The sequence below is a fragment of the Hypanus sabinus genome, unplaced genomic scaffold (genome assembly GCF_030144855.1).
Source record: "Hypanus sabinus isolate sHypSab1 unplaced genomic scaffold, sHypSab1.hap1 scaffold_630, whole genome shotgun sequence".
NCBI classification, from domain to species: Eukaryota; Metazoa; Chordata; class Chondrichthyes; order Myliobatiformes; family Dasyatidae; genus Hypanus; species Hypanus sabinus.
The window spans coordinates 127,501-150,261 of NW_026781486.1; the positions used below are offsets into that span (position 1 = coordinate 127,501).

Below are 22,761 nucleotides of genomic sequence, written 5' to 3' on the forward strand. Positions count from 1 at the left end.
GTCACAAGGGGTCTCTGCACGTCTCTGGATCTGCACTATCTGTCACCCAGGTTCCTGTATCCTGCACGTTCGGTCTAAATACATCTCTATATATCTCTCTCACCCCTATGCACACAGCGAGGAAGTTTCCTTGTTGCAGTACCGGGTCTATCAGTGTGTGGCTGTCACTATGAGGGGCGTGTTCGTATTACGACGAGGGTTGTGTCTGTGATACAAAAGCATCGTAAGGGGTTTTTCAGTGTCACTTTGAAGATGGTGTCTCTGTGCGTCTTTTTCATGCCGTATGCCTTCTGTGAATTGGTCGTTCCCTCTTGTTATCGATAAATCGTCAAGTTCCTTTTCACAAACTAACTCCCTGCACTTTCCACCGGATGAGGTCAGATCACTCTGCTCTTTCTACAGAGCAGAGAAGGTAAATCACACAACAGAACAGACCCTTTGGTTCAAGAATTGTGATATCTCAATTCTGAATTTGTTCTCCCGACATCTGTCTCCTTCCATTCCTTGCACACCCACGTACCTATAGAAGAGCCAGTTAAAAGTCTGTATGGATTTACCTCCACCACCAGAGCTGCCAGAACTTTCCAATTACCCGCCAATCTCTGTGACGACAAAAACTTGCCAAATTCATCTCCTTTGAACCTACCCGCTCTTACCTCAATGCAGGTCTTCTAATATTAGACATTTCCATCCTACGGGTAAAAGATACAAGCTCTCTGGTCTACTTGCGTCCCGTATTGTTATAAACCTCAAAACTAAACTTAACTCGAGGTTGCATCTATCCGTTTCCATACTTATCCTGTATCTAATGGCATTACCAACACTAGATGCAAATTGTTCCCTGACACACACTTCTGACCCCTGGCGTGTCCTAATCGCTAGGATGAGATCAAGTATTGCACTCTCTCATTGGGACTAACTATCTGCTGATTAAGGTTCCTTCCTTAACTGATTAAGAAAACTATCCCAGTGGCCCTTTCACAGTCAGTACCAAGAATCTTAAACTCACCCGATGCCACAACCTGATGTCTCTTACAACAGACTCCGAACTCTCCACAGATTTGTTCCTCTAAATCCCCCGACTGTACGGTGGTCGATAATGTTGCCCCATGAACGAGTTCATACCCTTCTCATGCCTCAGTTCCACCTCTGAAGCCTCACCTTAGCTTAAATTATATAAACATTAGTCCGACAAAAACAGCGGTAAACTGGAAGGCTGAGCTAACAGACTTGCCCCTCCTGCAAACAAATCTTACTAATGGCTAAACTATCATGCTTTCAATCGTTGGCTCCGACCCTGAGCTCATCTGCTCTTCGTATAATACTTATTGCTTTGAAATGGACGTAGCTCAGAACATGAGATCCAGCAGGTTCAACATTTTGCTCGCTGACTTTATCTGAGGTCTTAACAACATCTGTCCCAACAATGACTCAACTTTCTGTTCAATCATTCTGGTTATCATCCCCCTGCAACTCTAGCTTAAACAACACATCGACCCCTTTCTTAATGGCAAACCTTCCCGCTGGGATATTAGTTCCACTCCGGTTCAGGTGTAAACTGAGAGAGTTGCCAGATGGCGGAGAAAATGAAGGAGCTGCACAACGAGGGGCGGTGTGGCGCGATCTCCAGGCAGGAGTCTGTGCTGTCTCCCAGTGTTCATTCGGCAGAACACAAGAGCAGTTGTTGTAGTTTCTAGATTTCGGTGGCTTTTACACTGCCTAGGACCACAAGCTGATTATATATACATGTGCTCGTGCGCGCGCGTGCGTGTGTGCGCCTGTACATAAAGCGTGAATATATCTCACTGATACCCTACATATGCTTGCTAACTTGCTATTTTATACATATTACGTGAGCTTGGTGTATCGTGTGACAGTTGGTGTTGTGTTTTGAAGCTTGGCCCTGGCGGTCATATGTGATGGAATTGCAAATAAACTTGAAACGAATTGAATTGAAATGAAATAAACCGCTCGGTTTGCAGAGGTCGCAGCTTCCGAGCAGGAGCGCCCAGTGATACAGATATCTCAAGACTTCGTTCCAAATCCTAACATTTCAGTCACAGTTTAAACTGAATGTTCTTTCAAAGTTTGCAGAACCGGCTCCATTTTCCTGCCTATATACTGGTTAGTATATCGACCGCATACCATTGAGAAATCTCGTTCTCGTCCTCAGTACCTCTTTTCTGCTCACCTAACAAAGACTACCCTCAGGATAAAGCTCGCCAAATTTCACTCCTTTCCTTTCTGAGCCACAGAGCCATAGTCTCTGTCAGAGACCTGACCGGTGAGACTTTCCCCTGCTTGGTAATTTGCACCCCTCTCCTCCCATCCAGAAGCATCCAGAGTGGTCTACCTGTTATTGAGCGGATTGGCCGCAAGGGGTGTCTGCACTGGCTCTGGTCTAAAGTGGTCTAACGCATCTCTTCCGCACATCTACCCTCACCCCATCCGCCCTCCACCCCACTCGGGATGAAGTTTTGTCCAAACAAACGATCGGCCTGTTCACAAAGAATAGAGCAAAGGCTCAGAACCGAGAGATCAATATCCGTTTGAAGGGAGCTGGTTGGTGTAACACTAGACGTCACCTCTCCCCCTTCCTCGCCATACTTCTATATAAACAGTGAGAGGGAGACGTGTAAAGGAGGAAGACGGTTAATGGAAGCGGGGTGGACCTGCAGGGGATCAAGCAGATCAGGGAGACGTGGAGAGGTGTTGGAGAAGGAGGAGATGACGAAGACGGCACGCAGCGCAGTGAACGGAGGGTTGCTAGAGTCAAGAAGTGTGGAAGAAGAATGCGGTGGCGGAAACGGAGAGGGCTGCAGAGGAAGTCTTGGCGGACGGTGACAAGGATGGTCGTCTGGGAAGGAGGGTTGACGAGGAACAGGAGGCCGAAATCTCAATGAACCAGAAACACCTTCTTCCCTTCCGCTAGCATTTTCTTGAACGTATGAGCACCACCTCCACATTTTTTGCGGCATTTATTAGCTTGTTGCATTTGACGGTAATTTTACATATTAGGGCCCCACTGATCCTTCAAAAGAACAAATCTCAGGTGGTCTGCGTCACAGATAATAAAACAGACCGTGAATCCGGTAGAGAAGATGCGATACTGGTGGACAGGACATTTGACACGCTGGCCTTCATCAGTCAGGACACTGAGTACGGGAGTCGGAGGTCACGTTGCAGTTGCAAATGACGTCGGTCGGGCCGCACTTGGAGTATGGAGTTTAGTTCTGCTTGCCTTGCTCTGAGAAAAATCTCAACGAACTGGAAAGATTACAGAGGGAGAATTCCGAAGTTTCTGCCAGGATTTCAGGAGCTGAGTTATGGTGCAGTCGGAAATTTTCAGGCTTTATTTTGTGACCATGTAGAGCTGTACAAAACTACAAGGGGCACGGATAAGGCGAATACATGCACTCTTATTCCACAGGACTGGGGTATCGAGAACATTGACGCGCATGATTGAGGTGAGAGTAGCTGAAGACAGAAGCGGGAGAGCGAGTTGAGTTCGATAAAAGGCAAAGAGAGGGATTGGGAGAGTGTGTAGAGGGGGAATAGAGAATCGAGAGAGAGACAGGGATAGAAGAGGAAGAGTTCGGGGAAAGGGAGGCGAGATGCGGGAGGGAGAAAATGCGGATGAAATGGAAGAGGCGGGAGTGGAGAGGGATGAGAGAGAGTGTTTAGAGGAACGAAGGTGAAGAGTGGGCGAGACGGTGGGTAAGATTGCGATAGAGGGAAAGATAATAAGGCAAGGGTGAGGGGCAGAGCTGATGATGTAATGTGAGTCGGTGAGATAAAGACGCTTTTGCCACTTGTTTAAGTCGACCCTATTGACTGTTGACAGAGATCCTGGATCTTTTCAGAAAGATCTGAGCACAGAAGCGCCGACTTCTCGCAGATGAAGCAACGCTTATCCTCACTGCAATGTTCAAAGTGAGGGTACCATCCACATTCAATGCATTCGAAGACTCCAGCCTTCATTTGGAACACGATATTCGAGGCCACTCTCCTATCAAGAAGGGGTAAGCAATATCAGCGTACCTTCAGCAGGCAGCCGTGTGTTAGTCCCCAAAATCACTGACGCCCACTCTCGCCAACGACCTGCGGCACCCCAAAATTTCCCACAATCCCACTTTCCCAGCGCAGCCCTGTGTCAGTATCCAGAATTTTCACAATGGTCCACTTTCTCCCTGCAGCCCTTTGTCAGTCCCCAAAATATTCCCACAGCGCCAGTCTCTCCCAAGGCCCCATGTCAGTCCTCAAAATGCTGCCACATCTTCAATGTCTCCCCACAGGCCTGTGTTTTCTGCCTAAGTACTCAGACTCACCACTCCCACCACACAGATCAGTGTCAGTCCAAACTACACTGCCTGACTCTCTCCCCACAGCCCCGTGCCGGAACCCAAAATAATCCCACTGCTCAACCCTCTTCTTAGAGACCTGTGTCAATCACCAAAACACCTCCCGCTTCCCATGCTCTCCCCACGGACGTTTCTCAGTCCCCAGAGTACTCCCACTGAACTATTCTCTCCCCACAGATCTGTGTGTGTCCCCTATGTACACCCCTCCCTCATTCCCTCACCACAGACATGTGCTAGGCCCCAAAGTGTTCCCACTGCCTCACTCTCTCCCACAACCTGGGTCAGTTCCCAAAAGAGCTCTGCAGCTCCAGTCTCTCCCCACAGTCCCGTGTTAGTCCCCAAAATACGTGTACATCCCACTTTCACTCCAAGACCCCGCGCGAGTCCCCACGATAAACCCAATACCTAGCCTTCTCCCTAAAGATCTGTGTCAACCACCAAAACACTCCCACTTCGCACTCTCTTCCCACAGCCCATGTCAGTTCCCACATTAATTCAACTGCACACACTCTACCAACAGACTTTGTCAATCCCCAAACAAAGCCAATTGCACACGCTCTCCATACAGCCCTTATCAGTCCGCAAACTAATATCAATGCCCACTCCTTCTAGCAAACAGCGTCAGTCCCCAAACTAATCTCACTGCCCACTCCCCTCTCGCAGACTGTGTCAGTCCCCAAACTAAACACATTGCCCACTCCCTTCACTCAGCCTGCACCGATCCCCGACTCACTCTTTTCTCAGAAACTTGCAATACCCCAAATCTCACCCATAGTTGCATTTTCCAATCCAGTATGAACTGCCTTGGTCGCGGACAGATTTCTCAACAAAATTCTGTGAAAATAAATTACTATCATTAAAGTTTGAATTTAAGGAGCGTCACGCTACGTCTGACAAAGGGAGAGCGCGAAGGGATGGGGTGGAAGGAACTCTGTATCTCACACCAGTAGAATGTGATGGCAAGATGCAGGGAGCCTCACTCTGTGTCTGAACCGGGGAGTGTGTAATGCGACGGTGTGGAGGGAGATTCACTCTGTGCCTGACCCCGGGAGTGTGTGATGGGACGGTGTGGTGGGAGATCACTCTGTGTCTGACACCGGGAGTGTGTGATGAGACGGTATGGAAGGGAGATCACTCTGTGTCTGACCACGGGAGTGTGTGATGGGACGGTGTGGTGGGAGATCACTCTGTGTCTGACACCGGGAGTGTGTGATGAGATGGTATGGAAGGGAGACCACTCTGTGTCTGACCACGGGAGTGTGTGATGGGACGTACTGGAGGGAGACTCACTCTGTGTCTGAACCGGGGAGTGTGTGATGCGACGGTGTGGAGTGAGCTTAACTTTGTGTCTGATCAAGGGAGTGTGAGTTGGGACGGTGATGCTGGAGCCTAACTCTGACTCTGAGCCGCGGAGTGTGTGATGAGACCGTATGGAGGGAGCTCTGTCTCTCTCTCTCTATCTATCTATCTATCTATCTATATATATACTGCTCTTCAGTTCATCTGACAAATACCTCTTCCTGGCTTGAACTGATTTCAAGTAGATTCGATTTAGAGTTGCAGCAATGCAGATCGGCCTCAGTGTAGGATCTTTCAAACGTGGATATGTAATAAAGCCGGTCTTCATTTCTTTTTTTTTAAACTTTTTTATTGCATTTTTAAATGGTTACAAAGTAAAGTATGAAAAAACAATGTATGTAACCCTTACCCCCTCCCCTTAACCCCTCCCCCCTAACTGCCCTATAGAAAAAAAAGAGAACGAAAGAAAAAAAAAGAAAGAAAGAAAGAATGCCTGGTTGTTGGAAGAACTCCACATGCTCCATGGAATTCGTAATAACTTTAATATGTATATTTATTTCTTTCCCCTAATAAGCAATTGTTTCATCTTCAGAGCATCTATATATTTAATCCTGTCTTTTGTAAATAAGGGCTCCAAAATTTCAGAAATGTTTCATATTTATCTCTTAAATTATATGTATTTTTTTCTAATGGAATACAACCATAGATTTCTTTCTTCCAAGAGTCTATACTTAAATGTGTATCCGATTTCCAAGTAACTGCAATAGCTTTTTTGGCTACTGCCAGTGCAATTTTTATAAATTCTTTCTGATACTTATTTAGTTTGAGTTTCTGTTTTATCCCTTCAATATCACCTAGTAAAAATAATATTGGATTATGAGGAAATTGTGTTCCTGTAATTTGTTCCAGTAAAAGTCTTAAATTTGTCCAAAAAGGTTGAATTTTAGAGCAAGACCATGTCGAATGTAAAAAAGTACCAGTTTCCTGGTTACATCGGAAACACTGATCTGATAAATTTGGATTTATTTTTTTTTTATTTTTTTGTGGTGTAATATATAATTGATGTAGAAAATTATACTGCGCTTATCTTAACCGAAGATTTATTGTATTTGTCATACTATCAAGACACAGTCTTGACCAATTTGTTTCTTCAAGTTTAATATTCAAATCACTTTCCCATTTTTGTCTTGACTTATGGACTCCTTGTTTAAATACCTGTCTTTGAATCAAATTATACATACAATATATAATTTTTTTATTATTTCCTTTTTGAATTAAAATTTCTATTTCATTAGATTTCGGCAATAACATTGTTTGACCTAATTTTTCTCTTAAATAAGCCCTTAATTGAAAGTAACAAAATAAAGTGTTATTTGATATTTTATATTTATTCTTTAATTGATCAAATGACATTAATATACCTCCTTCAAAACAATTCCCTATATATCTAATCCCATTTTGAATTCAATTATATAAAATTTGATTGTCCATTGTGAAAGGAATAAGTCTATTTTGAATTAAAGATCTCTTTGCTAATAAAGATGTTTTTGTCTCATCATCAACATTTATCTTATTCCATAAATCAATCAAATGTTTTAATATAGGAGATTCTTTCTTTTCCCGTATCCATTTAGATTCCCATTTGTATATAAAATCTTCTGGTACGTTTTCTCCTATTTTATCTAATTCTATTCTAATCCATGCCGGTTTATCTTTCTCGAAAAAAGATGCAATAAATCTAAGTTGATTTGCTTTATAATAATTCCTAAAATTTGGAAGTTGTAATCCTCCTAGATCAAATTTCCATGTCAATTTTTCCAACGATATTCTTGACATCTTACCTTTCCAGAGGAATTTCCTCACATATTTGTTTAACTCTTGAAAAAAAATTCTGGGGTAATTGTATTGGTAATGATTGAAATAAATATTGTAATCGAGGGAATATATTCATTTTTATAGTATTTACTCTACCTACTAATGTTATTGGTAATGCCATCCATTTTTCAAGATCTTCCTGAATTTTTTTCAAAAGTGGTAAATAATTTAATTTGTATAAGTTTTTTATATCATTATCAACTCTTATACCTAAATATTTTATACCATTTGTTGGCCATCTAAATTGAGTTATTAATCGACATTGATTATAATCTCCTTTAGTAAGAGGTAACATTTCACTTTTATCCCAATTTATTTTATAACCCGATATTTTCCCATATTCCTCTAGTCTATAAGATAATTTGCGTAGTGAATGTAATGGATCTGTTAAATAAAGTAGAACATCATCAGCAAATAAGTTAATCTTGTATTCTTCCTGATTAACTCTGAAACCCTTAATATCTGGGTCCATTCTAATTAATTCAGCTAGTGGTTCTATTGCCAACACAAATAAAGCAGGTGATAGTGGGCAACCTTGCCTAGTTGATCTTGTTAACTGAAATGATGTTGAAATTTGACCATTTGTCACTACTTTAGCTTTGCGATTAGTATTTAAGGTTTTAATCCATTTTATAAATGATGTTCCTAGTCCATATTTTTCCAATACCCTAAATAAAAAATCCCATTCCAATCTTTCAAATGCTTTTTCTGCATCTAAAGCAACTGCCACACTCATTTCCTCCCTCTTTTGTGCTAGATGGATTATACTAAATAACCGAATTACATTATCTGCCGATTGTCTATTTTTGATAAATCCTGTTTGATCCATATGCACTAATTTTGGCAAGCATTTAGATAATCTATTAGATAAGATTTTTGCTGTTATTTTATAATCGGTGTTTAATAAATAAATAGGTCTATATGATGTTGGTTTTAATAGGTCTCTATCTTTTTTTGGCAATACTATTAAAATAGCTGTTGAAAAAGATTCTGGAAGTTTATGCGTTCTTTCCGCTTGATATATTAACTCCATAAAAGGAGGAATTAATAAATCTTTAAACGTTTTTATAAAATTCAAGTGGAAAACCATCTTCTCCTGGAGATTTATTACTTTGAAGTGATCCCAAAGCTTCTGCAACTTCCTTCAATGTAAAAGGCATACCTAATCCCTTCTGTTCTTCTGTATTTAATTTTGGAAGAGTTATTTGTGATAAAAATTCTTCTATCTTAACGTCATCATTCTTTGATTCTGATTTATACAACTCAGAATAAAAATTCTTAAAAGCCTCATTAATTTCTAGAGGTTTATAAGTAATTTCATTCACTTTTGTTCGAATTGCATTTATTGTTTTAGAAATCTGATCTGTTTTTAACTGCCATGCAAGAAATTCACCTAGTTCATAATATCTCTGTTTAGTTCTCATAATTGCTTTTTTCTGTTCGATATGTCTGGAGTGTATTATGTTTTAACTTCTTATTAATAAGTTGCCTTCGTTTTTCTTCTGTCATATTTCTTTGAGATTCTTTTTCTAATTTTATAATCTCTTTTTCCAATTGATCTATTTCTATCATATATTCCTTCTTAATTTTAGAAGTATAACTTATTATCTGGCCTCTCAAATATGCTATCATTGCTTCCCTCAATATAAATTTATCATCAACTGAATGTAAATTTGTATCTAAAAAGAACTGAATCTGCTTTTTCATAAAATCACAAAAATCTTGACGTTTTAGTAGAATTGAATTAAATCTCCATCTATAAATTGATTCCTCTTTATATATCATTATCATTGTCATTATTAAATAGAGTGATCAGACAATATTCTTGCTTTATATTCCACATTTTTCACTCTATCTTGAGTATTTGTTGATAATAGGAAAAAATCTATCCTTGAATATGTTTTATGTCTATTTGAATAAAATGAATAATCCCTTTCTTTTGGATTGATTCTTCTCCATATATCAATCAAATTTAAATCTTTCATCAATGATAGAGTTAATTTTGCTATTTTTGATTTTGTAATAGCCTTTGTTGATGTATCTAAAACTGGATCTAGACAAAATATTAAAATCTCCACCTATTAATATTTTATCATGTGCATTAGCCAAATTCAAAAAGACCTCCTATATAAATTTTACATCATTTTCATTTGGTGCATAAATATTCATAAGAGTCCATAGTTCTGAAAAAAATTGACAATGTATAATTAAATATCTTCCGGCCGAATCAATTAATATATTTTGTATTTTAATTGGTAATTTTTTATTAACCAAAATTGCTACTCCTCTTGCCTTTGAGTTAAGTGAAACTGCAATAACATTTCCAACCCAGTCTCTTTTTAATTTCTGATGTTCTATATCCATTAAATGAGTTTATTGTAAGAAAGCTATATCTAATTTCATTTTTTTATTATATGTTAAAATTCTTTTTCTTTTTATTGGTCCATTAAGCCCACTAACATTAAAACTTAAAAAAATCAATAAATTAGTCATTATTTTTATTTATGTCACTCCAATCTATAATAATACCTAATCTTTCAACTTTCATTGCATCCTGGGAAATCTTTTTAGAAGTCACCTTGTTGCTATGTGTGTCCCCACCAATCATCCAGGCAAAACAATAGAAGAAAAATAGAAAATAAAGAAAAAAACAAAATACCCCCTTACTAATGTTGTGAAAGAAAAAAAACACAACATTACCCCCCTCTATTGTACGGGTCATGGCAATCGCCGTGATTACACACGTGAATCCCGTAGTAACCGATTCAAAGCTCCGCAGCCCCCCGCAACATAAAAAGTATATATAAAAAAACATACTATTCTCAATTAATATTTCTAAAATTTTACTTTTCTCCCTTATATCGTCCTTAAATGTCCATCAGTTCCATTTGCTTTCTTTGCCTTCGTCTTTAACCATTACATTTAGAAATCGCTACGTTTAATTAACGAAGAGCTGGAAGTTTTTGTGCAAACACCTCCGCATCTTGATAATCAGAAAAAAATCTTTTTCCTTCCTCCAAAAAATTTATCAGTGTTGCTGGGTTAAAAACTTAAAAACTTATAACCTTTTTCACATAAAACATTTTTAGCTGGATTAAATTCTTTCTTTCTCTTCAAAAGGTTATAACTTATATCAGGATAAAAAAGAACTGGTTTCTCTGCTATCATCAACGGACCTTTTCTTCTTTTAGCACCCTGGGCAGCCGCCCTCAAAATCTTTTCTTTATCCTGGTATCTTAAACATCTTATCAAAATTGATCGCGGATTTTGATCATCTTGAGATCTTGGTCTTAAGGCTCTGTGCACCCTTTCAATCTCAATTAAAGTTTCTTCTCCCATTTCCAATTTCTCAGGAATCCATTTTTGAAAAAAAATTATTGGGTCTTCTCCTTCGGTACCTTCTTTAAGTCCAACAATTTTAATATTGTTGCGTCTACTAAAATTTTCAAGCTTATCAATTTTTCCCACGAGTTGTTTTCTTTCTGATGTCCAGGCATCATTATCATCTTCCATCTTCTTCATTCTTCCATCTATTTCTTCCATTTTGACGTCCAAATCTGTAATTTTCTTTTCCAATTTTTCCTGTTTCTTTGTCATTTTATCAAACATAGCCTCCATATTTGTTATTGTTTTCTTTAATTACTTTTTGGTTACTTTTAATTACTTTTAATGCATTTAATTTATGCATTATTTGCCTCAAAATCTTTTTTGTATTTTCAGAGGAACTTTCATCTTCTTCTTCTTCTTCTCCATCTTCGTCTGATTTTTCCAGAGAGTCCGCCTCTCTCTCAGACTCAATTCACTGTCGGTTTCAGTCGTTGCTGGGTTTTGTAGTTCTGGTTGCTCTCTTTTGCGCATGCTCGTTCCTTTACGCTTGCGCAGTTCTCGTTGATCTTTTCCTTTAGAAATGGCCGATGCTGCCGCAGTCACCTTTTCTGTTTCACCGGTGGTGTGTTGTACCTGAGTCCGCGGTTCTTCAGTAGAAGTAGGCCTTGATTCTGTTCCATCTTGAGCGGTCTTCGCGGTAGCAGTTTTCTTCGTCCTCTGTTTATGAGGCATAGCTTAAAACAATCCAAAGTAATTTATAAGTATCCTTAAAAAAGTATTAATTAACTTTTCTTCACTTAAACATTAATTTATTAACTTTTTTACGGGAGGGCTGGGTTCCAGCGTCCCGAGCCTACGTCATCACGTGACGTACCCCCCCCCCCCTCCCCGGTCTTCATTTCTGATCCAGTCCTTGGAACCAGAATGCTCTGGAATTCAGGAACAAGGAACAGTGATTCTCCCTCTGCCCGTCTGGGAGTCAGTCATTGAATCTTTAACCCCTCCACACCGTCCCATCACACACTCCCGGGGCCAGACTCAGAGTGAATCTCCCTCCACCCCGTCCCATCACACAATCCCGGTGTCAGACACAAAGTGAATTTCCCTCCACACCGTCCCATCACACACTCCCGGGGTCAGACACAGAGTGAATCTCCCTCCACACCGTCTCATCACACACGCCCGGGGTCAGACACAAAGTGAATCTCCCTCCTCACCGTCCCATCACACACTCCAGGGGTCAGACACGGAGTGAATTTCGCTCCACACCGTCCCATCACACACTCCCGGGGTCAGACGCTGAGTGAATCTCCCTCCACCCCGTTCCATCACACACTCTCGTGGTCAGTCACGGAATAAATCTCCCTCCACACCGTCCCATCACACACTACCGGTTTCAGACACAAAGTGAATTTCCCGCCACACCGTCCCATCACATACTCCCGGGTTCAGACACAGACTGAATCTCCCTCCACACCGTCCCATCGCACACTCCCGGTGTGAGACACAGATTGAATCTCCCTCCACACCGTCCCATCACACAATCCCGAGGTCAGACACAGTGTGAATCTCGATCCATACCATCCCATCACACACTCCCGGGGCCAGACACAGAGTAAATCTCCCTCCACACCGTCCTATCACAATCTCCCGGGGTCAGACACGGAGTGAATCTCCCTCCACACCGTCCCATCACACCCTCCCGGTGTCAGACACAGAGTGAATCTCCCTCCACACCATCCCAGCACACAATCCCGGGGTCAGACACAGAGTGAATCTCCCTCCACACCATCCCAGCACACACTCCCGGGGTCAGACATAGAGGGAATCTCCCTCCACACCGTCCCAACACACACTCCCGGGGTCAGACACAGAGTGAATCTCCCTCCAGCCCGTCCCATCACACCCTCCCGGTGTCACACACAGAGTGAATCTCCCTCCAGCCCGTCCCATCACACCCTCCCGGTGTCACAGACAGAGTGAATCTCCCTCCACACCGTCCCATCACACACTCCCGGGGTCAGAAACAGAGTGAATCTCCCTCCACACCGTCCCATCACACTCTCCCGGGATCAGACACAGAGTGAATCTCCCTCTATACCGTCCCATCACACCCTCCCGGTGTCAGACACAGAGTGAATTTCCCTCCAGCCCGTCCCATCACACCCTCCCGGTGTCACACACAGAGTGAATCTCCCTCCACACCGTCCCATCACACACTCCCGGGGTCAGACACAGAGTGAATCTCCCTCCACTCCGTCCCATCACACACTCCCGGGATCAGACACAGAGTGAATCTCCCTCTACACCGTCCCATCACACCCTCCCGGTGTCAGACACAGAGTGAATCTCCCTCCAGCCCGTCCCATCACACCCTCCCGGTATCACACACAGAGTGAATCTCCCTCCACCCCGTCCCATCAGACACTCCCGGTGTCAGACACAGAGTGAATCTCCCTCCACTCCGTCCCATCACACACTCCCGGGGTCAGACACAGAGTGAATCTCCCTTCTCACCGCCCCATCACACACTCCCGGGATCAGACACAGAGTGAATCTCCCTCCACACCGTCCCATCGCACACTCCCGGGGTCAGACACAGAGGGAATCTCCCTCCGAACCACCATGAGAGGCCTTGTTGAAAGCTTTTCAAATTCGACTAATACAATATCCACCCCGGGCTTCATCAATCAACCATTTTTCATAAACAATGTGATCAGGTTTGTAAACTATAATCTCACCCACACAAAGCCATTTTGCAAACCTCAAAAAAATATGCCTTTACCGATGTGAGTTGAGTCTATGAGTAAGAATTAATGTAAAGACTGATGCACGAGTCAACCATTTACCGGACGTACAAAAAAGCTGGATGAGCTCAGCAGGGCCGGCAGCATCAGTTGAAAAAAGCAGTCAATGTTTCTGGTCGAGAACCTTCGTCAGGTCTAAAGAAGCAGGGGGCAGGGGCCCTATGAAGAAGATGGCGGAAAACGAATCAGAGGAAAGATCAAGGGTGGGGAGGGGAAGCAGGGCGGGGTTAGGCAGGAGAGGAGAAAAAGGAATCTAAGGGGAAAGCACAATGGGTTGCTGACCCCACCAGACCACCACACCAGCCTCCGGAACCAGCATATTATCCTACGCAACTTCCGCCACCTTCAACAGGACCCCACCACTAAGGACATCGTTCCCTCTCTACCCCTCTCTTCTTTTCGCAGGGATCGTTCGCACGCATCTATCCGAACTTCTATTAAATATTGAAATCAAATTTGCATGCAACACTCATTCTGGCAGCTCGTTCCAACACTCTCACAACCGTCTGAGTGAAGAATTTTCCTTTCCTGTTCTCCTTAAACTTTCACCCATCATCCTTAACTCATGCCCTCTGGTTGTTGTACCTCCCAACCCCCATGGAAAAAGCCGACTTGCATTCACTCAATCACTGGGACTTCATCTGTGCAGGGGTGATCGATACCAAAGGGATAGTTTGCATCTTCACTAGAAAGGGGTGGTGGTCAGTATCCTGAGGTTCTGCGCTGTTTTTTCACCACACGTTTTCTGACAAATGATCATCGCAATTGGCAAACAAGAGGAAATCTACAGCTGCTGGAAATTCGAGCAACAAACTCAAAATGCTGGAGGAGCTTCGCAGGTCAGGCAGCATCTTTGGAAAAAAAAGTACTTCTTCTGTTAATGCTATCTGGCCTGCTGAGTTCTTCAAGCAATTTGTGTGTGTAGACCATCGTACGTTATAGTCTGTAACTTCCTTTTGGAATTGAAGACAATTCGATGTGGCTGAACCGAGGCGAGATAGCCGATCCTTTGCTGAGAGCAAGGAAGACACAAGCTTCGATCGGTGTCAGCACCGTGCGAAAGCCAGTTGCAGGTGCTGAGGTTTGGGCAAGATTGAGTCTGTGTTTTACTTTAGTAGCAATGTTAGATCTGTGAAGGGAGCACTGGTCTGAACTGCCCAGAGAAATTACTCTTGCCAATGGAACTGTTTTGAACGCTGACATTAAATTTCTTATAATGGACTGCACGAATCCTAATCTCTGAAACAACTTCACGAGAATGAGTGTGAAGTCCGTTATTGCAACTACGGGGTAATGGGATCAGATTCAGCTAACTGTACGGACAATAGCTATGTCACCAGTAATATCACAACTTCTGCTGATGGCAGTTACAGATTCGGCTGGCAGGCTGAACAAACGCTGTCAAGGGGTTATTACAATTCGGCATATGTAGTACCAAATAGATACCATCTGCCAGCGTTGAAGGATGAAGGAGACTGAGCAACGTTCCTGGATTGCAGTGTTCCTGTTCTGGGACCGTGGATAGACATGAAAAGCCAGAGAAAGCAGCACCTCCTAGTGGCCCCATATTTTAATTCCGCGTCCCATTCCCATTCTGATATGTCTATCCACGACTCCTCTACTGGCACGATGAAGCCACACTCAGGTTAGAGGAACAACACCGCATATTCCGTCTGGGTAGCCTCCAACCTGATGGAATGAACATTGATTTCTCTAACCCGTTAATAACCTCCCTCCCTTTCTTAGCCCATCCCTGATTGATTTATTCCCCACCCTCCCTTTTTACGGAGACACTAATCTTACCTCCACTAATGCCCACCTTTAAGTACTCACCCTGGCATTTTAAAGCTGCACCTTGTCATATTTGATACTTGCACCCTGGGTAAGTGATTCTGCTTGTCTACGCCTCTCTTAGTTTTATAAAGTTCTACCATTTCACCTGTCAGCCTCCTTCACTTCGTGGAAAACAGTCCAAGTCAGTATGATCTTTCCTTGTAACTGGATCCCGTGGTCCATGTAACATTCCTGTGAATCATTTTTGCATCGTTTCAGCTGAACCACATCCTTCCTCTCGTGGTGACCAGAACTGCACAGGGTACTCCTGGTGTGGTTTCATTATTGATTTGTACAACTGTAATATGATATCCCAGCTCCTCCCAAAGCCTTTTGCCGATGAAGGCAAGCATGACGTGCACCTTCTTCACAACCTTGTCTACCTGTGTTGGCACCTTCATGAAATTATGTACCTGTACCCCAAGTCTTTCTTTTCGTCAACAATCCTCAGGAACCTATTATTCTCTGTCTGTGTCTTAACCTGCTTTAACTTTGCAAAATCCATCATTGTGCATTTGTCTGACACTGTAACAAAACCTCTCTATTTCTCTACAGCAATAAATATCAATGAACTATTCACCTCTGAACCTTGGTCATATATGTTTTTATGAACCACTCACTACACCCATCTCTACTTTGTTGTGCAGGAGAACACATTGCCGCCTCTCTATTTCTCTCATTGACAATTTATCTCTACATAAATAATTGTCTGACTTTTGTTTCCTCCTGCTTCTCTGCATGCCATCACACTTTACCACATTAAGCTTCATTTACCAAGTATTCTTCTCACCAACTTCCTCCTGTCTTGTTGGAGAGACCAAATGTTCAATCACAACACGTCCCCTCATCACGCTCCCAATCATTGACACCGTGGATTCGGCACATTCTGCCCTTCCATCGGGTCATTAATATCAATAAGTCATTGATGATCCAGAACTGGTCCCTGGAAAACTCCACCAATTATATCCTCCTTACACGTTATTCTGTCTCAGTATGATAACCTGACTTCAATCAATATTAACACACTTCCTTTCCAGCACAGAGCTCTTGTCTTGTGCACTTGCCTTACATGTGGTAAATGCCCCTGAAAGTACAAAGACACACTTCTCCAACTTCCCCTATAAAGTCTCAAAACTCTGGTATCACACAGAATGCTGGTGGAACGCAACAGGCGAGGCAGCATCTATAGGGAGAAGGGCTGTCGAAGTTTCGGGCCGAGACCCTTCGTCAGGACTAACTGAACGGAAAGATAGTAAGAGATTTGAAAGTGGGGGGGAATGCAAAATGTCAGGAGAAGACCGGAGGGGGTGGGGTGAAGCTGAGAGCCAGAGAGGTGATTGGTAAAAGGATTACAGAGCTCGAGAAGGGAAAGGATCATGGGACGGGATGCCGAGTGAGAAAGAAAAGGGGAGGGGAGCACCAGAGGGAGATGGAGAACAGGCAGGGTGATGCGCAGAGAGAGAAAGAAAAAATAAAGGGAAAAAGGGGAAAAAAACTAAATATGTCAGGGATGGGGTAAGAAGGTGCATTAACGGAAGTTAGAGAAGTCAATGTTCATGCCATCAGGTTGGAGGCTAACCAGCTGGTATATAAGGTGTTATTCCTCCAACCTGAGTGTGGGGTGAAGAGTCTCGGCCCGAAACGTCGACAGTGCTTCTCCTAATAGATGCTGCCTGGCCTGCTGTGTTCCACCGGCATTTTCTGTGTGTTGTTTTAATATTCAGTAACCCAGGTTACAGGGTCCAAGACCAGGTTCCAGATGGACAGGGTGGTGAAGAGGGGTTTGGAACACTGTCCTTCAGTCAGGGCACCGAATATAGAAGCTGGGAAGAAATGGTGCAGATGTACACCACGTTGGTTTCGCCGTATTTTGCAAATAGTGTTTAGTTCAGGTCGCCCTGCTGTATGACAGACACCAATCAGCTGGAAAGAGTGCAGAGGAGATTTACTGGGATGTGACTGGATCTCAAAGGACTGAATTGTGAAAGGTGTTTTGGACAATTTTCCCTGGAATGTCAGAGAATGAGTGCTGGTATTGCAGAGGTGTATTGCAGTGTGGGTCGAATAAAACAGTCTTTCTGCCAGTGTTGGGGAATCAGGAACCGGAAGGCATTGGTGTAAGAGGAGATCTAATAGGAACCTGAAGGGCAACATTTCCAAGCACAGGCTGGACAGCAAATGGAATGAGCTACTGGGGGAGTGGTTGAATGAGGTACATCGAAGCAGTACTCGGACAGGCTAATGGGAAGGAAAGGTTTTGAAGGATATGGGTCAGAAGGTGGGAAATGGGACAAGGACGGAGTATAACATTGTTCATAATATCGTTGTGAGGTGGTTACAGACCAGAAGCTCAGATGGGAATTTTGGTCAGTGTGGACCATTTGAGCTGAAGACTTGTTTCTGTGCTGTGTGAATCTGACTGTAAACCCTCTTGGTTTAGTTCAATGACATTAAACTTTTCTAAATGACTTGTCATTTCTTCACAGATTATAGACTCCAGTACAGTTACCTACTTTGTTTTCCTTTCTCTTCCACCCTTCAGCAATGGTTTTCAGCTCCACTGGGACCTTTCTGTAACAGTGATTTTTGACAGATTCCAATGTCTCTACTTTCTCTCCAGCCTTCCTGTGAAACCGTCTGGTGCAGGTCGTTGGGAACTGGATATTTTTGCTTTTAGTCCCATTAGTTTATCACCCCTGATGGTGATTGCTACACATTATGGCACAGCATTGAAATGTCACCGTTAGATATCTGTAGGATGTTTGCTGTGTCCCCACTGAAAACACTAATGGAAATTATTGAGTTAACTAATCTGTTTTTCCTTGATATTTTTATCTTTTGTCTCATCATGAGTTACTGGAAAAATCCCGACTGTTTTGTCCACCCTGTCGTTGCCTCTTTGTTTGTTCTCTGAGTTAATATTTACCTTGAACTCTTTTAACCACAGACTGTTGTTTGCTCCCTGTGATTCCTCTGTCTGATCGGGATAAATGTCGGCTCTAACGAACCTTCTCCTTAAACATCTGCCACTGCTCATATTCAGGATCCTTCACCGCAAGAACTCTCTGTAATACCACCTCTTTACACAGATTACAACTGAAATGGCATGTTCCTGGGTAAATAAACTACTGTATGAAACTGTCTCTGACCATTCCACAAATTCCTCTTCCACTGAACCAGTCTGATTATTTTAATCAATAAACAAACAGAAGCAAACACACAGAGAATGTTGGAGGAACTCAGCAACCAGTCGACAGCTCGGGCTGGGAACCTTCATTCTGATTAAAGAGAAAGAGACAAAAGCCAGAATTAGGTGATGGGGGAGGAGTAGAAGGACAAGTGAGTGCGGGAGGGGTCTGGTTTCTGGAGGAACGATTATGTGAAGAGCTGAGTGACAGGCAGAAAAGGCAAAGAGATGAAGAGAAAGGAATCTAACAGGAGAGACGCAGGACCACGGGATTACACAAAAGAGATGGAGAGCCAGACAGAATTGATGAGGAGGTCATGGCGGTGCGTGAGGGGAAGTGAAGGAGTAAAAAGCCACCAGAATGGGGCGGGGGGATCCGAAGGAACGCTGAGGTGGAGTGGGCGGAAGAAGCACAGGATATTCATTTCTTGAATTTGAAGAAATCAATGTTCATGCCGTCGAGATTGGAGGCTACACAATCGGAATATGAGTCGTTGCTCATTCAACATATACTTGGCCTCATCGCAGCAGGAGAGGGGGCCATAGTCAGACATGCTGTTGATGGCCCTCCGCTCGTCAGGTTCGACCATGGATATTGTACCTTCGCGGATGAAAGTCAATATGCAAGTCAGGGTAGTACGATACATAAAGCAAGCTGTTGCCCATGCAGGGGTGAATGCTCTCCACGCAGCTGATGAATCCAGAGCAATGGTCGAGACCGATGCAGTCAGGCACCAGAGGTGTCGCAGAATTAGCGGTGTGTCTCGAAGTAGGGATGACCGTCTCTAATGACATTTGATCTATTTCTGTCACAGCCCTAGCTGTATCTACACTAACTTCCCTCAAGGTCCAAGGGAAAATCCTGTCAGGACCCAAAGGCTTTTGCCATTTTATATTCGTTAAAAGCGCCAGTACTTCCTCTTTTTTACTCATCATAGTTTCCACAACTACCATACTTGTTTCCCTTATCTTACACGATACAATTTACTTCTCCTTATTGAATACCGAAGAAAATAAATTGTTCAAAATCGACCCCATCTCTTTTGGCTCCACATATAGCTGTCCACTCTGATTCTCTAAGGGACCAATTTTCTCCCTTACTATCCTTTTGCTATTGATATAACTGTAGAAACCTTTAGGATTTATTTTCACCATACTTGCCAAAGCAACCTCGTATCTTCTTTTAGCGTTTCTATTTTCTTCCTTAAGAAAATTTATTTATATTCTTTATATTCCTCAAACACGTCATTTACACCATGCTGCCTATATTTATTATAGATCTTTCTCTTTTTCGAAATAATCTTCCAATGTCCCTTGAAAACCATGGCTCTCTCAAACATCTCACACTCTCTCATACCCGGACTCCAGCACCATCAATACTGGTTCAAAAGACCATGTAATGGCCCCCCGTCGATCTCGGCTGCCACAGCAACCCAGGGCATATTCAAAATCCGGACTCCAGCACCATCAATGCTGGTTCCAAAGACCATGGAATGGCCCCGCCGTCGATCTCGGCTGCCACAGCAACCCAGGGCATATTCAAAACCCGGACTCCAGCATCATCAATGCCAGTTCCAACGACCATGGACACCTTCAACGCAATTGCGCAGACCCCAACTGCGACTCCAGCCTTGAACACCAGGCCGGGTCTTCACGTGCAGCGGTTGTGACTCCTGTCTGACCTTCCCCAAGCACCACTCTGCATTCTCCTCTCCCTCAATCCCATCGTCAGCTCCTGGACCCTCAGAGGCTCCACCTTCCTCTCACCCTAATCCTCCCCTCTCCACCGACTTCACCAGCCTCTCCCCTGTGATCTTATCTCTCAATCGTGCCGGGAATTTACCATCCCCTCCGACATTCAACTCCCTGAGGCAGAGTGCTCTGTCCTCAGTAAAGACCTCATCTTTGTGCTCCTTCGCCCACACCTCAGCGAGTTCGACGTACGCCATGATGCTGAACTTTTCTTCCGCCGGCTCCGTCTACGAGCCTAATTCTTCGGCAAGGACTCCCACCCCCACCGATGACCCGTCTTCAACCAAACTCCTCTTCATCAACACCCCGCTCTGGTCTTCTGCCTGCTCTGGATCTCTTTATTGCTAGCTGCTGACGGAACATCAACCATCTGGACTTCCACTTGTTCCACTTCCAACCTCACTTCTTCCGAAAGCTCTGCTCTCCGCTCCAACCCCAAACTCAGTATCAAACCCGCTGATAAGGGGGCGCTGTCGTGGCCTTGTGTACTGACTTCTACATGGCCGAGGCACAGCGACAACTCACTGATACCTCCTCTTACTTACACCTCGATCATGACCCTACTAAGGAGCACCAGGCCACTGTCTCCCAAACCATCACCAACCTTGTCAGCTCAGGGGAGCTCCCATCCCCTGCCACCAATCTCATAGTTCCCACACCCCGTACTTCCCGTCTCAGCCTCCTGCACAAGATGCACAAACCTGCCTGTCCAGGTAGACCTATTGTCTCAGCTTGCTTCTGCCCGACCGGACTCATTTCTGCGTATCCTGACACTGTTTTATCCAACCTTGTTCAATCCCTTCCCACCTATGTTCGTGACACTTCTCATGTTCTGAATTTTTTCGGTGATTTTTAGTTCTATTGCCCCCCACTGCTTTATTTTCGCCATAGATGTGCAGTCCCTATATACCTCCATCCCCCACCAAGAAGGTCTTAAAGCTCTCCGATTATTTTTGGATTCCAGACCAAACCAATTCCCGTCTATCACCACTCACCTCCGTCTAGAGGAATTCGTTCTCACTTTCAATAATTTGTCCTTTGGCTCCTCCCACTTCCTCCATACCAAAGGTGCAGCCAGGGGCACCCGCATGGGTCCCATCTACGTCAGCCTTTCTGTTGGCTTTGTGGAGCAGTCCATGTTCCAAGCCTATACGAGTATCTGCCCCCCTCTTTTCCTTCGCTACATCGACGACTGCATTGGTGCTGTTTTCTGCACGCATGCTGAACACGTTGATTTCATTAACTTTCCCTCCAACTTCCATCCTGTTCTCAAATTTACCTGGTCCATTTCCGACACCTCCCTCCCCTTTCTTGATCTACCTGTCTCCATCTCTGGAGACGGCTTATCTACACATATCTTCTATAAGCCGACTGAATCTCACAGCTACCTGGACTATTTGTATTCCCACTATGTCTCTTGCAAAAATGTCATCCCCTCTTCGCAATTCCTGCGTCTCCGCCGCATCTGCTCTTGGGATGAGGCTTTTCATTCCAGGACGAAGGAGATGTCTTCCTTTTTCTATATACCGTCTGGGCAGCATCCAACCTGATGGCATGAACATTGACTTCTCTAACTTTCGTTAATGCCCCTCGCCTTCTTACCCTAGCCCTGATTTAGTTATTTCCCCCCCCCCGCCACTTTTTGTTCTCTCTCTGTCCATCACGCTGCCTGTTCTCCATCTCACTCTGGTGTTCCTCTCCACCTTTCTTTCTCCCTAGGCCTCCCGTCCCATGTTCCTTTCCCTTCTCCAGCCCTGTATCCCTTTTGCCAATCAACTCTCTAGCTTTTTGCTTCAACCCACGCGCTCAGGTCTTTTCTTATATTTTTGCATTTCCCCCTCCACCTCCTATTTTCAAATCTCTATCTTTTCTTTCAGTTAGTCCTGACGAATGGTCTCGGCCCGAAACATCGACAATGCTTCTTTCTATACATGCTGCCTGGCCTGCTGCGTTCCACCTTCATCTTGTGTGTGTTTCTCGAATTAGCAGCATCTGCAGATTTCCTTGTGTTTACATTGATTTCTTACAATTTTAAAAGTAAGGTTGCTATTAATTGATACCAAATTATTCAAAGGAAAATTTTCATTCTTATGAAAATTTATTTTATGTCCTGAAAACTGGCAAAAACAGGAGAATGAAGGAAGTACGAAAGGTAATGAAGTCTTAACATTAGAAATTTAAAGCAAAAGGTCATCGGCATAATGCAAAAGTTCTAAAGAAAGGACATATTTGACATAGCTTTGTGGACCAAGAAGCCTGTATTGTGCTGTTGCAATTCTACGTTCTGTATGTTCCTATTCTACCTGTTTCCTCAACACTA

At 43.5% G+C, this 22,761-nt stretch overlaps 2 long non-coding RNA genes across 2 annotated transcripts in view; both read left to right on the forward strand.

Moving 5' to 3' along the window:
* The window catches only part of LOC132389696 (uncharacterized), a 5,157-nt gene extending 1,135 nt beyond the window's left edge, over positions 1-4,022 (forward strand). Inside the window, exon 2 of the long non-coding RNA XR_009510643.1 lies at positions 3,845-4,022. This is a non-coding gene — a long non-coding RNA (uncharacterized LOC132389696). The remainder of the gene's footprint in view (positions 1-3,844) is intronic.
* Positions 4,023-11,447: 7,425 nt separating this feature from the next.
* The window catches only part of LOC132389697 (uncharacterized), a 34,261-nt gene continuing 22,947 nt past the window's right edge, over positions 11,448-22,761 (forward strand). Inside the window, exon 1 of the long non-coding RNA XR_009510644.1 lies at positions 11,448-11,520. This is a non-coding gene — a long non-coding RNA (uncharacterized LOC132389697). The remainder of the gene's footprint in view (positions 11,521-22,761) is intronic.